The sequence below is a fragment of the Protopterus annectens genome, chromosome 4.part0, assembly GCF_019279795.1.
Source record: "Protopterus annectens isolate FY-2018-M chromosome 4.part0, PAN1.0, whole genome shotgun sequence".
Lineage (NCBI taxonomy): Eukaryota > Metazoa > Chordata > Ceratodontiformes > Protopteridae > Protopterus > Protopterus annectens.
The window spans coordinates 994,707,723-994,727,688 of NC_056733.1; positions in this window are offsets into that span (position 1 = coordinate 994,707,723).

Below are 19,966 nucleotides of genomic sequence, written 5' to 3' on the forward strand. Positions count from 1 at the left end.
TTAATTTCTACCCTTAGTTTATGTTTTTGAGTATGTCTCTTTCCACTAATATACGCACCCATTCTAAACTGCAACTATGGGCAGCTCGACCCATCTATCATGAAATTGTTTATCTTCCACCAAAGACAGGTCAAATGGAGTGGAAGGGTTTTTAACAGCTCTTTACCCCCAAGGGGTTATATCCAACTCCTCATACCTTTGTAAACTCTGCAAATTTAGAAATACAGACGTTTCTTTGAATAGCAATTTTTCAATATTAGCATACAAGTCTCTGATTTCTGGTGTTACTGAAAGTTCGTTTTTTTACCGACTTTCGAAAAAGGATTTTGTTGCCATAATTTTCTATCTTGTTGCCATTTGTTATACACTGTTGAAACACCCTCCGAACTAGGTGTTTCTTCTCTTCCTTGCAAAACAGATGAAGTAACAGATGAGCTATTCGCTCCATTGGAGACAATTAAAAAACTGTCCATGGATGTCTGTGTACTTTCCATTGCTGTCTCCCAAAATATCCTGGGCAACCCCGAAAATTAATCACTGGCCATTAAATTGTAAAACCACAATAAGGATGCACAAAAGATGTTCTTTTTAACCACAAAAAATATGTCCAGTTACCAGTGATGCAAAAATTTATTGAAAAAAACTATTTGCAGCAACTTTTGTCAGCATGAAATACAGATAAATTCTCTAGCGCCTCGGCAAACTTGCCTTTAACAGAGTAAGAAATTTCTAATTCATACATACTCACTTTTATACACAGATACAACACACCCACACAATCAATCAAACAATCAATTAATACATAAAGGGACAATATCCACAAATTCTACACTATGCATAAAATATTAACTAAAACAACTACAATAATTTAATTACAATAAACTCTTCCATGTACAATCATAATTTAACCCAATAGGGTTTAATGTATTATATTTTAAAATCAAACATGTTTCTTTTTTCGTAATATACACTTAATTTGTTGTTCACTCAAATACTCCCTTCTCATTACACTTTCTAAAACAGTTACTACCAATCCCTCAGGGTTACCATTATGATATTTATTAAAGTGCAGTGCTATGAGACTCATTTGTTTATTATTTTTAATATCTCTAACATGCTCTTTAATTCTACAAGCAAATGTTCTCTTTGTTTCCCCTACATAAAATTTGTTACAAAGACATTTCATGCCATATACAACTCCCACTGTTTTACAATTAAAAATTCCATTCGTTAAGAATGGAACACCATTAATTTTATCAAAATCTTTGACTACATATTTGCAAATACTACATTTACCACAAGCCACCGTCCCCAATTGTTCTACTGAACTTAACCATTTGTATTTTTGGCATACTAAATCTACTGTGAACTATAAAATCTTTAATACTCCTGCCCCTTCTATAAGAGAAAGTCAATTTTTTATTACTCAAAAAATCCACTTCTCTTTTTACTACATCCCAACTGTATTTTACTTGTTCCACAATTTTTTTAGATAATACTGAATAAGTAGAAACAAAATAAATACTGTCACTCTCCTTCCTTCCACTCTTACTTCCACCATATTTTACATTTTTCTTAACTTTATTCAGACTAACTCTTAAATTCTCCGTATTATATCCTCTACAACTAAATTTATTAAAACTTTCCCTAAATTCATGTTCCCTTCTTATTGGATTATTACATAACCTTTTAATTCTATTAAATTCCGTAAATAGTATAGCTTTTTAAACTATGAGGTGGATGGAAACTTTCACCATGTAAAATAGATCCTATATCTTTAAATTTTCTATATATGCATGTATTAATATATTCTCCCACTTGTCCTTTCAATAAAACATCCAAATAATGCACTTCACACCCTATTTGTAAACCATCGAACCTACTACCCATGTTGTTAACTTGAATTTGTTCTAAGAACAACGGAACTTGTTCTCGCCCTCCTTTACATACAAATATTAAATCGTCAATAAAACGAAAATACCTACACATATATTTTTTAAAGAATTGATTTGTGTATATACACATATTTTCAAAATATCCCATAAATATGTTGGTGTAGCTAGGGGCAAAAGCTGCCACCATCTCTGTGCCTTGCTTTTGTCTGTATAAATTACCATTAAATTCAAACATATTATTTTTTAAACACATACTAATCAAATCTACTATAAACTCCACTGCTGGACTCTAACTCATATAATATTTGATTGCACGTATTCCATCTTCATGTTTAATGTTAGTATATAAACTAACAACGTCAATAACAAAAAATACATACTATCTTCCCATTTTATACATTTCATTTTCTCTAATAAATCAGAAACATCTTTGATGTAAGATTGTAGTTTAAGAACCGTAGGTAACAAAAAATCATGTAAAAAACATGAAATATTTTGCAAAAAACCACCACTTGCTGACACTATGGGGCATCCAGGTGGGTTATCCATACTTTTATGTATTTTCAGTATACAATAAAAGCATGGCATTCTGGGATTCTTAATACTAAATTTTTCTTTCACATCCTTATTTGAAAAATAATGCAACCTATATCCTTTATTTATCATTTCTTTGTACTCAGTTTGTGCTTTCTCATATTCTAAAGTATCAATTCTTTCATAAACTTTCTCTTCATTCAGGTGTGTATAACACATATTTAAATATTTAACATAATCCAAAATAACCAATTCACCTCCCTTGTTCGAAGGTTTAAATATTAATTCAGTTTTTTTACTTAAATTCATTAAACATTTCCATTCTTCTTTTGAGAGATTATATTGCACTTCATTTTTTCTCACAGAAAAATTATAAAATTCCCTATCCACATTATGTGTAAGTGACTTATTAAAATACTTGATATTTTCATTCTTCTGTGGTGGCATAAAATCACTTTTACTTTAATACCACTAGTGTCCAATTCATAATATGCATTTACACATTCATCTGAACAGCACGAATAAAAACTGTCATTTACACTTTCACTTAAACTATTTCCATCTTCATTACCACTTTGTTCATGCAATATATTAACCATTTCATTATTTTTAAAAAAATCCAATAAGTGTAATTTACGAGTGAAACAAAAAACATCAGTTTTCAGAGCATGTAGTCTTGGTAAAACTGTGGGTATAAATTTTAACCCTTTGTCAAGTACATTTACTTCACAATCTGATAAAACACTACCAGATAAATTAACTATATACTTACAATCAGTTCGTGGCTCGATATTAACAATTGCACTAGTCCCATTTGCCCTTTTTAAATGTCCGTTGGTTATTATAACCCTCTCTATATTGTCCCTGTCCATTCCAACTCCGTTTTCGAGTTGTTGACGCCTCTCAAAAAGTATTCATCCCATTGCCGTTACCAGGTTTCGGAAGCATGGGGAACTCCTCTGTATCTGTCTCTCCTTCCGTATGTGAGAGCCCGCTTTCACCTGAAGTGAATCCTTGACCCTCCTTCCTTCCGTTACTTTTCTTACGTTCAAACTGAACTTGCTGACGTTTAGCCCTCAGATTTGTTATCACTAGGAATGCTCGCTTATTCTCGTAATCACGTAGATCCCTATACAATTTATTCTTCTTGCGCTCAATTATCTCTTGTTCATACAATACTAGCTGTTCATTAGTCTTAATCAGAAATTGCTGTAATTCATCATGAGTAACTTTATGAGAAATGTCTTTACATACATTTTTAATTTCTACCCTTAGTTTATGTTTTTTGAGTATGTCTCTTTCCACTAATATACGCACCCATTCTAAACTGCAACTATGGGCAGCTGCGACCCATCTATCATGAAATTGTTTATCTTCCACCAAAGACAGGTCAAATGGAGTGGAAGGGTTTTTAACAGCTCTTTACCCCCAAGGGGTTACATCCAACTCCTCATACCTTTGTAAACTCTGCAAATTTAGAAATACAGACGTTTCTTTGAATAGCAATTTTTCAATATTAGCATACAAGTCTCTGATTTCTGGTGTTACTGAAAGTTCGTTTTTTTACCTACTTTCGAAAAAGGATTTTGTTGCCATAATTTTCTATCTTGTTGCCATTTGTTATACACTGTTGAAACACCCTCCGAACTAGGTGTTTCTTCTCTTCCTTGCAAAACAGATGAAGTAACAGATGAGCTATTCGCTCCATTGGAGACAATTAAAAAACTGTCCATGGATGTCTGTGTACTTTCCATCGCTGTCTCCCAAAATATCCTGGGCAACCCCGAAAATGAATCACTGGCCATTAAATTGTAAAACCACAATAAGGATGCACAAAAGATGTTCTTATTCACCACAACAAATATGTCCAGTTACCAGTGATGCAAAAATTTATTTAAAAAAAACTATTTGCAGCAACTTTTGTCAGCATGAAATACAGATCAATTCTCTAGCGCCTCGGCAAACTTGCCTTTAACAGAGTAAGAAATTTCTAATTCATACATACTCACTTTTATACAAAGTTACAACACACCCACACAATCAATCAAACAATCAATTAATACATAAAGGGACAATATCCACAATTTCTACACTATGCATAAAATATTAGCTAAAACAACTACAATAATTTAATTACAATAAACTCTTCCATGTACAATCATAATTTAACCCAATAGGGTTTAATGTATTATATTTTAAAATCAAACATGTTTCTTTTTTTCGTAATATACACTTAATTTGTTGTTCACTCAAATACTCCCTTCTCATTACACTTTCTAAAACAGTTACTACCAATCCCTCAGGGTTACCATTATGATATTTATTAAAGTGCAGTGCTATGAGACTCATTTGTTTATTATTTTTAATATCTCTAACATGCTCTTTAATTCTACAAGCAAATGTTCTCTTTGTTTCCCCTACATAAAATTTGTTACAAAGACATTTCATGCCATATACAACTCCCACTGTTTTACAATTAAAAATTCCATTCGTTAAGAATGGAACACCATTAATTTTATCAAAATCTTTGACTACATATTTGCAAATACTACATTTACCACAAGCCACCGTCCCCAATTGTTCTACTGAACTTAACCATTTGTATTTTTGGCATACTAAATCTACTGTGAACTATAAAATCTTTAATACTCCTGCCCCTTCTATAAGAGAAACTCAATTTTTTATTTCTCAAAAAATCCACTTTTCTTTTTACTACATCCCAACTGTATTTTCCTTGTTCCACAATTTTTTTAGATAGTACTGAATAAGTAGAAACAAAATAAATACGGTCACTCTCCTTCCTTCCACTCTTACTTCCACCATATTTTACATTTTTCTTAACTTTATTCAGACTAACTCTTAAATTCTCCGTATTATATCCTCTACAACTAAATTTATTAAAACTTTCCCTAAATTCATGTTCCCTTCTTATTGGATTATTACATAACATTTTAATACTATTAAATTCCGTAAATAGTATAGCTTTTAAACTATGAGGTGGATGGAAACTTTCACCATGCAAAATAGATCCTATATCTTTAAATTTTCTATATATGCATGTATTAATATATTCTCCCACTTGTCCTTTCAATAAAACATCCAAATAATGCACTTCACACCCTATTTGTAAACCATCGAACCTACTACCCATGTTGTTAACTTGAATTTGTTCTAAGAACAACGGAACTTGTTCTCGCCCTCCTTTACATACAAATATTAAATCGTCAGTAAAACGAAAATACCTACACATATATTTTTTAAAGAATTGATTTGTGTATATACGCATATTTTCAAAATATCCCATAAATATGTTGCTGTAGCTAGGGGCAAAAGCTGCCCCCATCTCTGTGCCTTGCTTTTGTCTGTATAAATTACCATTAAATTCAAACATATTATTTTTTAAACACATACTAATCAAATCTACTATAAACTCCACTGTTGGACTCTAACTCATATAATATTTGATTGCACGTATTCCATCTTCATGTTTAATGTTAGTATATAAACTAACAACGTCAATAACAAAAAATACATACTATCTTCCCATTTTATACATTTCATTTTCTCTAATAAATCAGAAACATCTTTGATGTAAGATTGTAGTTTAAGAACCGTAGGTAACAAAAAATCATGTAAAAAACATGAAATATTTTGCAAAAAACCACCACTTGCTGACACTATGGGGCATCCAGGTGGGTTATCCATACTTTTATGTATTTTCAGTATACAATAAAAGCATGGCATTCTGGGATTCTTAATACTAAATTTTTCTTTCACATCCTTATTTGAAAAATAATGCAACCTATATCCTTTATTTATCATTTCTTTGTACTCAATTTGTGCTTTCTCATATTCTAAAATATCAATTCTTTCATAAACTTTCTCTTCATTCAGGTGTGTATAACACATATTTAAATATTTAACATAATCCAAAATAACCAATTCACCTCCTTTGTTCGAAGGTTTAAATATTAATTCAGTTTTTTTACTTAAATTCATTAAACATTTCCATTCTTCTTTTGAGAGATTATATTGCACTTCATTTTTTCTCACAGAAAAATTATAAAATTCCCTATCCACATTATGTGTAAGTGACTTATTAAAATACTTGATATTTTCATTCTTCTGTGGTGGCATAAAATCACTTTTTACTTTAATACCACTAGTGTCCAATTCATAATATGCATTTACACATTCATCTGAACAGCACGAATAAAAACTGTCATTTACAGTTTCACTTAAACTATTTCCATCTTCATTACCACTTTGTTCATGCAATATATTAACCATTTCATTATTTTTAAAAAAATCCAATAAGTGTAATTTACGAGTGAAACAAAAAACATCAGTTTTCAGATCATGTAGTCTTGGTAAAACTGTGGGTATAAATTTTAACCCTTTGTCAAGTACATTTACTTCACAATCTGATAAAACACTACCAGATAAATTAACTATATACTTACAATCAGTTCGTGGCTCGATATTAACAATTGCACTAGTCCCATTTGCCCTTTTTAAATGTCCGTTGGTTATTATAACCCTCTCTATATTGTCCCTGTCCATTCCAACTCCGTTTTCAAGTTGTTGACGCCTCTCAAAAAGTATTCATCCCATTACCATTACCAGGTTTTGGAAGCATGGGGAACTCCTCTGTATCTGTCTCTCCTTCCGTATGTGAGAGCCCGATTTCACCTGAAGTGAATCCTTGACCCTCCTTCCTTCCGTTACTTTTCTTACGTTCAAACTGAACTTGCTGACGTTTAGCCCTCAGATTTGTTATCACTAGGAATGCTCGCTTATTCTCGTAATCACGTAGATCCCTATACAATTTATTCTTCTTGTGCTCAATTATCTCTTGTTCATACAATACTAGCTGTTCATTAGTCTTAATCAGAAATTGCTGTAATTCATCATGAGTAACTTTATGAGAAATGTCTTTACATACATTTTTAATTTCTACCCTTAGTTTATGTTTTTTGAGTATGTCTCTTTCCACTAATATACGCACCCTTTCTAAACTGCAACTATGGGCAGCTGCGACCCATCTATCATGAAATTGTTTATCTTCCACCAAAGACAGGTCAAATGGAGTGGAAGGGTTTTTAACAGCTCTTTACCCCCAAGGGGTTACATCCAACTCCTCATACCTTTGTAAACTCTGCAAATTTAGAAATACAGATGTTTCTTTGAATAGCAATTTTTCAATATTAGCATACAAGTCTCTGATTTCTGGTGTTACTGAAAGTTCGTTTTTTTACCTACTTTCGAAAAAGGATTTTGTTGCCATAATTTTCTATCTTGTTGCCATTTGTTATACACTGTTGAAACACCCTCCGAACTAAGTGTTTCTTCTCTTCCTTGCAAAACAGATGAAGTAACAGATGAGCTATTCGCTCCATTGGAGACAATTAAAAAACTGTCCATGGATGTCTGTGTACTTTCCATCGCTGTCTCCCAAAATATCCTGGGCAACCCCGAAAATGAATCACTGGCCATTAAATTGTAAAATAAGGATGCACAAAAGATGTTCTTATTCACCACAACAAATATGTCCAGTTACCAGTGATGCGCAAATTTATTTTAAAAAACTATTTACAACAACTTTTGTCAGCATGAAATACAGATCAATTCTCTAGCGCCTCGGCAAACTTGCCTTTAACAGAGTAAGAAATTTCTAATTCATACATACTCACTTTTATACAAAGTTACAACACACCCACACAATCAATCAAACAATCAATTAATACATAAAGGGACAATATCCACAATTTCTACACTATGGATAAAATATTAACTAAAACAACTACAATAATTTAATTACAATAAACTCTTCCATGTACAATCATAATTTAACCCAATAGGGTTTAATGTATTATATTTTAAAATCAAACATGTTTCTTTTTTTCGTAATATACACTTAATTTGTTGTTCACTCAAATACTCCCTTCTCATTACACTTTCTAAAACAGTTACTACCAATCCCTCAGGGTTACCATTATGATATTTATTAAAGTGCAGTGCTATGAGACTCATTTGTTTATTATTTTTAATATCTCTAACATGCTCTTTAATTCTACAAGCAAATGTTCTCTTTGTTTCCCCTACATAAAATTTGTTACAAAGACATTTCATGCCATATACAACTCCCACTGTTTTACAATTAAAAATTCCATTCGTTAAGAATGGAACACCATTAATTTTATCAAAATCTTTGACTGCATATTTGCAAATACTACAATTACCACAAGCCACAGTACCCAATTGTTCTATTGACTTAACCATTTGTATTTTTGGCATACTAAATCTACTGTGAACTATAAAATCTTTAATACTCCTGCCCCTTCTATAAGAGAAACTCAATTTTTTATTTCTCAAAAAATCCACTTCTCTTTTTACTACATCCCAACTGTATTTTCCTTGTTCCACAATTTTTTTAGATAGTACTGAATAAGTAGAAACAAAATAAATACGGTCACTCTCCTTCCTTCCACTCTTACTTCCACCATATTTTACATTTTTCTTAACTTTATTCAGACTAACTCTTAAATTCTCCGTATTATATCCTCTACAACTAAATTTATTAAAACTTTCCCTAAATTCATGCTCCCTTCTTATTGGATTATTACATAACCTTTTAATTCTATTAAATTCCATAAATAGTATAGCTTTTAAACTATGAGGTGGATGGAAACTTTCACCATGTAAAATAGATCCTATATCTTTAAATTTTCTATATATGCATGTATTAATATATTCTCCCACTTGTCCTTTCAATAAAACATCCAAATAATGCACTTCACACCCTATTTGTAAACCATCGAACCTACTACCCATGTTGTTAACTTGAATTTGTTCTAAGAACAACGGAACTTGTTCTCGACCTCCTTTACATACAAATATTAAATCGTCAATAAAACGAAAATACCTACACATATATTTTTTAAAGAATTGATTTGTGTGTATACACATATTTTCAAAATATCCCATAAATATGTTGGTGTAGCTAGGGGCAAAAGCTGCCCCCCATCTCTGTGCCTTGCTTTTGCCTGTATAAATTACCATTAAATTCAAACATATTATTTTTTAAACACATACTAATCAAATCTACTATAAACTCCACTACTGGACTCTCACTCATATAATATTTGATTGCACGTATTCCATCTTCATGTTTAATGTTAGTATATAAACTAACAACATCAATAACAAAAAATACATACTATCTTCCCATTTTATACATTTTTTTTGTGGTGAAGAAAAACATCTTTTGTACATCCTTATTGTGGTTTTACAATAAAAGAGATATGTGATGTAGCTGACCACTCACTCCTCTTATACTCTCTTCTTGGGACAGGAATATGATCCTCTGCAGTACAATGGTTCAAAGAATTCCTGCACAAGGGGCTAGTCAAACTATAAATAAAGTACTACTAAAGACAATTAAAACAAACGGAAAACCTTTACCATGTTTTAAGGAGACTCATAATAGAAAAATGAATCCTTCTTTCAAAAATAGAATATGGAATTCCCCTAACCAAAGCTGCCATTTTTTTGCCTGTAGATTTATTAAAAATTGCCATTTACAACCAATGTCAATTTTCACTCAAATTGTAGCTTGCTAGTACACTACATTAACTTCCACTGCACAGACTGTATTTTCTAGGTATTAACTCCAAATATTTGGAGAATTTGTTTTTAGATATTTTTTTCATATTTGGGAATCCTTACCTAGTGATCTAAAGATGATTGACTCTTACCAGTAATTCAGAAAGCAGCTCAAGTAATTCCTACTTAAAGATATTAAATGGTTATATAATCTCATTCCCCATTTTCTCATTTGTTATAATGTGTTAAGCTACTATATTTCCCAAAAGAGTGACCATCATAGCTTATCTTGAACTGTCCAAGGCTTTTGATAAATGCTCCACTCAGGCATTATGGACAAGCTCACTAATTTAGGTATAAACCCTTTCATCACCCTCTGGATAGACAGCTGGCTCACTGATAAGACCCATGAGGTCAAAATAAGTGAGGCCACCTCCACCAAGAGGCCAGTCACTAGCAGAGTCTCCCAGGTCTCAATACTGAGAATGCTCCTTTTTGGCATGTATTTCTCTGAAATGGAAGCAAATTCTGAAGGCTTATGGCTGACTAAGTTTGCAGATGATTGCAAGATATGGGTTATCATCGACTCTGCAGCAGACACTAGCATTTTTCAAGAAGGCCTATCTCTGATTAATAAATGGTGCCAAAGCCATGCTTTTAATCTCAATGCTAAGAAACTCATAACTGTACCCTTTGAAAAGTCAACCATACCAGCTAATTATTATGTTGATAATATGCTTGTAAGAGTTGATCCAGTGATCAGGGATAGGGGTATGCACCTAGGCAGTAGCGTGACCTTTGAAATGACTGTCTCTTAATGACCTATTTGGATACAGGACATCATTATTATTTTGGGAAGGCTTGGCTAGGCTTAGAAAGGCCCCCGGGTCATTAGCCTAGAAACAATCTATGAATCTATGAATTTAAGAATCTATGATCACAATTCTCAACTAAAACTCTTCTTTCTTTCCTCCACTTTTCTACCTCCTGATTCACCTCCTATTTTATACCCTGTTCCCTTCTCTCCACAGCACACCCAATCTCTAAACTACTATCCACTAAATTCCATTTTTTTCCATTCTGTATATTTTATACATTCAAAAGTTGCTTATTCTTAGGATAGTTTAGATGCCCAAATCAGGGTATCATGTATAGTTGCTAGTTAACTTGCTTATTGTTATGTTGGACTGTACAAATTCCTTGGGGTGCATGGAATGCTGTGATTATGCTCTAAAAAAGGAAACCAGTCTGGCGGACTCCTGCCATAAACAAGCTATACAATAGAAAGAGGAAACTAGTACAGAAAAGAGTAAAATCCCAAGAAGGGAAGACATCCCTGATCAGTATCAGAAAGAAACTACGATCCCTCATAAAATCATCCAAGGCAAGCTTCGAAAGAAAAATTGCCAAGAACTCCAAAGATAACCACTAGGCATTCTTTAGCTATGTCAAGAATCTAAGTGGCAATGCTCAGATCTGATCAGAGTTACTGCAGAATGGCACAAAATATACTGAAACAACTGATATTGCCAACATCCTGGCAGACAGGTTCAGTGCAAACTTCACCCCCCCCTCACCCCCAAAAGGACCCATAACTATACCAGAAGAATATAGAGTCCCTGAAAGCACAGACACTCAGGTTAAAACAGCCCTCTTCAAAGCCAAAAACACAGCATCAATGGGACTGATGGTATCCCAGGCTGCGTCCTACATGAGCTCAAAGATGAACTAACCCCTCACCTAAACACACTGTTCAAACTCAGCCTCTCCACAGGCTATGTACCCATAGAGTTGTGCATAGCAATGGTTATTCCGATCCACAAAGTTGGAACCAAAACAGTCTCTCCACAGACTGCGTACTCATAGAGTGATGCACAGCAACGGTTATTCTGTTTCACAAAAGTAGAGCCACAACAGACCACAGGAACTAGCGCCTATAAGCCTGACTAGCTTGGTCTGCAAGGCTATGGAGCGTATCATCATGGAACTCATTAACAGAGACAATGGGAACCTCCAGACACTGGACCCTACCCAGTTTGGCTTTGTTAAGGGCAGATCATGCCTCCTAAATCTGGTGGACTTCTTTGAGACAGTTACCAAGGCTATTGACGAGGGAAAAGTGATACACACAGCCTACCTAGACCTGGCAAAGGCCTTCGACACTATTCCCCATTCTGGTATTATAGACAAGCTTACCAGCCTAAACATAAACCCATATGTCATAAGATGGGTTGCCAACTGTCTCATGGACAGAACCCACATGGTGAGAGTTGTGGGAGCTAGGTCCGACTCTAAACTGGTTACAAGTGGCATTTCCCAGGGCTCAGTCTTAGGACCCCTCCTGTTTGACACATACTTCTCAGAGGTACAGGCAAGCACAGGAGGACTATGGCTGACCAAGTTCGCAGACAACTGCAAACTAGGGGCTATAATTGACTCTCCGGCTGACACATCTTCCAAAAGGGTCGCACTGAGACAGATACCTGGTGTCAAAATCATGGCCTCAAGCTAAATGCCAAAAAGTGCATAGTCATCCCCTTTGGAAAAACAAAGTACCCACAAACTACCACATAGGTGGTAGTACCCTAAATATGGAAGACATAATAAGGGATCCGGAGACCCAAGTAGATAGCAATCTAACCTTTGATAATCACATTGCCAAAGTGGTTAGGAAAATATTTCTACGTGGCCCACCTAATCACAAAAGGGCTCGCATCCAGATCAAAAGAGGTCATCACTCATCAGACCCATCATAGAGTACAACGCCCCATTTGGGATGTACTTTACAAGACACCTGCAACAGCTGAAAAGACCACAGAAGTACCTCAGCAAGAGGATCACTGGCCTCAAACAGATGCCCTATGCAGCTCAACTGAAGAAACTTCAGCTGTACTCAGTTGCATACCGCCTACTTAGAGGTGATCTCTGTCTGACATACAAGGCCATGTCCAACCCAGAATTGATGGACATGCTCCACCTAAAGAAAACCTTATCCCCTCGAGCCACACGGTCTAGGGATCTAAACCTCACCACAGCAATAAATAGGATGTACTGGAGGGATAGATTCCTGTCCCAGAGACTTCCCATGCTTTGGAACAAGATTCCAGTCTACATTAGGCAGAACTCCTCGCTAACACTCTTCAGAAGAAACCTTGACGAGTGGATGGGGAACAGAAAGTTTACCCCGGGGATCACTTCAATGGCTCTGCTGGACAGAGGCACAGGGAACTAACCTAAGGGGGTGGCAAAAGCCAACACATTCTGGCTAGACTTATAAAAGCCTTCGGGTAGATAGCCTAGTACTTACCTATGAACCTATGAACCTATGAATGAGGAAAAAGAAAAATGTATTAGGTTCTTTCGTAACATGATACCTGATCTTAATAGCACTTCAGATCTGTTAATATTAATTCTCATAGTAGAAACCAGCGGTAGACACTTTCTTCAAACCAAGAACAGTGGTAGAAGGTATGACAGCTTTTTACAGCTTTTAGAAATTCAGCCAGACACATTTACAAACAGAAAGTGTGGCAAACCTAAGTGTCTAACAACTATCAAAGGCTGTTTTACATTTTGCAGGGGGGGGGGTCATTTCTGCCTGCTGTACCTTTCAGCTATCGCTGAATTTGTCTGACATTTTTGCCCTGTCTCTCAAGAATTGTTATTTTCTGGTAAATCACTGTGGAATACAGTCAGTCAATAATGCCAGCTATTAGACTTTCTTAGGTTTATAGGTAAACACTAGATTATCTGTCTTTGCAGGCCATTTTAACACTAGCCAGTTTCCCTTTTGTGTTTGAAATAACCTATGCCATTTGGTTATAGATTGGCCTTACCCATTCCATGGTTGATAATTATGTATAACCCTAATAAAAATAATTTGGATAATACCATAGATAATTCGATGGGACAAATGCATGGCATAAAACATTTAGGAGCTTAAACTGTCCATTAGTGGTGTAGGGGACAGTACTGAGGTAAATTTTCTATTTCCCATCCATAGATCTAAGTTGTTAATGGAAATAACTAGGGAAGAACTTTGTTTTATGTGGCTGGAGAATCTGTTCTATAGCAGTGGTATCCTCTGTATACTATACCTGTTCTCCAAACCATTCTGTCGATATTGCAGAAGAGGTTTAGATCATCGACCCAGTATTTCTGATACCATTTGACTTGCTGACGTACAGTAAATCCATCAGTAATGAGTCAGAGAATGCCTTGTATGCCAGACATGGGTAACCTCTTAGCAGTCTGTAGGATAGCAAGTATAGTGAGAGGCTTTTGAGTTGACCATGTAGGACATTTTGTTTAGGCCTTGTTGTGACGTCCCCACTCTGGGCCAGTAAACAAGGATCCTGACTCCTCACCACTGACACTGGAGTGGGACTTTCACTTGTAACAAAAATGGATAAACACAGTATTTCCAGATGCAGCTCTCTGCATCTAGCACAATTTCCCTTAAGAGCACACAGGCAAAACAGTCAGTCCTGTGGCTGAGTCCTCTCCCTCTCTCTCACCAGATCTCCAATCAGACTACTCACTGGCACAGCTGTAGGTTTGAGTCCTCAGCCAAATGTCCAAGCCAAGTCCTCCAGCACTCTTTGTGTGAAACTAGTGCTTCTTGTCCTTGCTCCAAACAGCTGACACACACACACACACACACACACACACACACACACACACACACACACACACACACACACACTTTGAGATTTGATTTTTGCACGCACACGCACACACACACACACACACACACACACACACACACACACACACACACACACACACACACACACACACACACACACACACACACACACAGACCTGGGAAAGACTGTCACAGATTTACTAGCTATGCCCCCCTTCTGCCCAGAATATAAGGTACCACCACCAGACACTCCAAAGCCAGCTACTCCAAGACTCTTGCAAGGGTACCCAATTATACTGAGTGAAATTAATATTAATATTAATACAAATGGTAGTGTTGTGACCAATGCAGTAAGACTTACAGGAGTGGCCACAGTGTCACAAAATAGATATAAGTACTCTCAAAGGTTAAAATATTCTCTAAAGGACCAGTCACAATGAAAAGTTTAAATATATTTAGTAATAAATAATAAAAGAACATGAAAATATGAAATATCCATTTACAATAAACACCAAAGTTTCCTCACAGGAAATATTAAAAATAACACAGGTGGACAGATTCACACAGTTACAAAAAAAAAAAAACAATACTTAACTAATTTCACTATATTTTCCTGACTGATCTAAAGAATTATTATTCCCTGGTTACTTACTACAGCAAGGCAAGATGGAGTAGGTGAGGGGTCCTTCTTTGTCAGGTTCCAAGAACAGACTGCTCTGAGATTTCAGTCTCAGCTAGTATTAAAACATTATTTTACTGATGAATTACAGAATGACATCACATACATCTGGTCATCTGATTTTTGGTTCCCATGCCACCCCCCCTGGCTAGAAGCGGTCAAGGTTTAGCATGTGTGTTAATAATACACACACACACACACACAAAGCCTTGCTAAGATCTGCTGGAGCTACTGGAAGTCATAAAACAATTTCAAACCTCCACCCTTCCACAGTAGCAATTAGTTCACCCCAAAGACAATGCAGGAAGCTTCCTAGTACAGATGTTTTCACTCTGACTGCATTGAGAACTGCCATATACAATCCTTATGGCCTAAGCCAGGTAATTGAATTTCAAACTATTTCAGATTAACCTCCTCTCTTCCAGTATCATCTGTTAAAATGTATACATTTAAACAGCTACAATGATACATCGATATTTATTTTTCTGTCCAGTAGGGCACACTGTTGGTACATTTTAACACAAGTAGCTTTACAAATACATTTTCAACACAAGCATCTGTACAAATCAGTTTGCTATACAAATGACATATAATTCTTTACAAAATTCCAGCTAGCTGTGCTGGCATATGTTACACATCCACTGCCCTACTTCTCCTGGCATAGATAGCAATACCTCACATCGTCACACTTGTATCCTTTTAGTAAGGTATCTCTGTGTACATTCCAGTTGCTGCATGTGTCTGGATAGATACATGCCAAAGGGGTCATTATTTGAAATGACCGTCCTAATGAGGGCTGAGTAAAAGGGGGCAATGATGTATGTGGATCTAGACACAGTCCCTTTGTTTATAAGCTGTGCAATACAGAAGGAATGTCCCCCTTGGCAGGGCTAACCAGCCGGTGGTGTAAACCTTGGGTCTAGATGATTGTCACTATTGAAGTGATATCCTGACCCCAAGTGCCAAAATGGAAAAAAGGGGTTGTGGATGGATGGATAGAAGGACTGTTTTACAACAATGGACAACTGCCCCTTATTTTGATCCTTTCCCCCTATTACTTTTAGATAAGCCCAGAATTTGTATGTTAAGAAGCTGATAGATATGCTACTTTCTGTTTGACAGTGCTTACAAAGTGCTTTCCAGCTTTCAAAGGTAGGGAAACATTTACACGCCAACACTTTATTTCTTTTTTTTTTATTTTTGTAACTGGTAGGATATGCAGCAGATAAAGTTCCAAGTACTACAAGGAATTATGATTAGGACTCTAAATATAATGCTATTCTTGACATGGGTACCAAGAGTCACCTTTCAAGCTTTGCTCTCTAGGTCATTTTCTTGGCATCTAGGTTTTAAACACATAATAATCTGGTTATGATGAAAGAACCAATCATATTCCCCTATGTAGTGCCATAATTATGCTCCTCAAAACGGGACAGATACAAGCTTGTTTAGAGCTCTATAAGACTTTTAAGTCTGGGTCTTGCTGTATGGATTGGCAGCGAACAACACCAATCTGCAAAGAAGAGTAGCAGAAGGTAAAGCTTTAAGAGGTGCTAATGCTTCACTCTGCAACACTTGCAAGCAGTAAGGCAGAATGAAGAATCTAATAACTTTAAAGCCATTGGTTCTTCTGAGCAACACTTTGTTTCTGCCTGCTGTTTGTTTGAAGGTGCTGAAGTGTTTCAACCAGCATTTTAATTGTTTTCTTTGTTTTCCTAGAACTGGTAGTACACGGAGCAGACAAAGCTTGATAAGCTGCAAGGAATTATGATCAGGTCTCTAATTATAATACTGTTTTCAACAAGGATGCCAAGATTCACCTCTTGAGCTTCTGTCTAAAGGTGAATTTCTTGGCATCCATGTTGAAAACACAAATAATTTGGTTATGATTGGAGGCCCATTCATAATTATCTATATTGTTAATGTATTATATGTTTACGTTTAAATTGTTATGTATTGTAAGTCTGTCAGGTTGTAAGCCTGGAATGAACCTGAAAAAGGTCCATGGGGGGGTCGATGTTCTATAAAGATTAATGAAGAAAAATAAAATATTTTATAGTCAAATAAAGTGATACAGTAATACTAAACAGAGTAAATTTCTTGAAATGGTTCTCTCTTCAACCCCTGGAAACATTAACCATGCTACATCGTACTTTGGCTGATGGTCTTAGTGGTCATCCTCTGGCCCATGTCTTTCGTTCAGAGTCGAACCCTAGAAAGCAACATATAACACTATGTCCAGGACACAAAATAGCTCCTGTCCTTCACTTTTATTTCTGCCCTTAAACTATTCTTAGGCACGTCTTTGCCATTAGACTTTAACTCAACAGCTGAGTGTGTCACTGATACCTTTTTCCACATTCAGCAGTTTGGCTCATATAAAGCTTTGAATTTATCTTTTGCATTAAACAAACAAAAAAATCATAAAGGTTTTAAATGGCTTTATGAAAATCAAATTTAGGCCCATTACTAACTGCAAAGTATTATACTTAGCCAGGACCATTTTAAAAGAGCAACATAGTACAGATATCCTAGATATGAATTAATGAGAGCTGTGATTATAAAAACAATGTTTGCCATCTAAACTGAAATGTTACACAATGATCCAGAAGACAACATTTGATTTCCGGTAAAAATTTGAAAAATATGGATAACCTTGGCCAACCATTGGCTTTTGGGAAGGAGTTCAAGCAGACTGGAGACCCTAGCAGACTGCGTAATGGCATCAGAAAAAAAAGTGTAAGTTTCATCAGGGTCTATAACATTTCAGTGAAATGTTAAAAACCATGTTTATAGTGTTATCATATGGTGATACCTTATAGATTTTCTTTTCTTACTGATTGTTATTTCTACAGACATCAGCATAGATCTATGTGGAGCAATTAAAGAGGAGAAGGCATGTGACACAAGGTGTTCAATAGAGAAATAATTTACAGTGGAAGTCAAGAGCTTTGGTTTGAAATTGTCAGCAAAAGACAGCAACGTGAAGTAGGCTGGGGACTGTTAACCTAACCACAATCTAGTGATATAGAGAACTCCTTCCATTTCTTTATGGACATTTACTTCTCAAGAGACTCTTTTTTGCTGGCTCAGATGAAGAACAGTATCTCTCTGTCCAACTGCATCAGTAGTTTTGCAGAAATCAAAACTGAAGTGCCTGAAGAATATAAAGTAGTTATGAGTATGAAATAGATTTAACAAGAAGTAAGTTCAATTCTACAAGGAGTACTCAACATTGCCACTTACCTTAAATCATTAAAAATGTTGATTTATATTCATTTCATATCAAGTGTTCTTGCAGGAGTATGATCATGAGAAATCAGTACCCCGGTGAATTTCAAGGATAATATGTACCAGGTAAAGGCACAGGGAAAAACGCATTAACAGCTATACAAAGGATAGCTACAATGTTGGTGGAGCACTATTTGACATTCATGAAATGGCTTTATATGACATGCAGAGTCACCAAACACAGATAAGTATGCTAATGACAGCATAAAGAGCCATACACGATAATTAACCGATACAGTATCAAAAATCCTGTTTAACATATCATGGACTGCATGACACAGAAAAATGTACATCAAAACCAGGTAGGCATGAAAAGATTATCATGAACATGTAATCTATTCCATCCTCATTTGAAGCTCAAGGTAAGTGTGGAATCTTTCATGCTCCCTTCTTATTGGATTATTACATAACCTTTTAATTCTATTAAATTCCATAAATAGTATAGCTTTTAAACTATGAGGTGGATGGAAACTTTCACCATGTAAAATAGATCCTATATCTTTAAATTTTCTATATATGCATGTATTAATATATTCTCCCACTTGTCCTTTCAATAAAACATCCAAATAATGCACTTCACACCCTATTTGTAAACCATCGAACCTACTACCCATGTTGTTAACTTGAATTTGTTCTAAGAACAACGGAACTTGTTCTCGCCCTCCTTTACATACAAATATTAAATCGTCAATAAAACGAAAATACCTACACATATATTTTTTAAAGAATTGATTTGTGTGTATACACATATTTTCAAAATATCCCATAAATATGTTGGTGTAGCTAGGGGCAAAAGCTGCAAGGAATTATGATCAGGTCTCTAATTATAATACTGTTTTCAACAAGGATGCCAAGATTCACCTCTTGAGCTTCTGTCTAAAGGTGAATTTCTTGGCATCCATGTTGAAAACACAAATAATTTGGTTATGATTGGAGGCCCATTCATAATTATCTATATTGTTAATGTATTATATGTTTACGTTTAAATTGTTATGTATTGTAAGTCTGTCAGGTTGTAAGCCTGGAATGAACCTGAAAAAGGTCCATGGGGGGGTCGATGTTCTATAAAGATTAATGAAGAAAAATAAAATATTTTATAGTCAAATAAAGTGATACAGTAATACTAAACAGAGTAAATTTCTTGAAATGGTTCTCTCTTCAACCCTGGAAACATTAACCATGCTACATCGTACTTTGGCTGATGGTCTTAGTGGTCATCCTCTGGCCCATGTCTTTCGTTCAGAGTCGAACCCTAGAAAGCAACATATAACACTATGTCCAGGACACAAAATAGCTCCTGTCCTTCACTTTTAT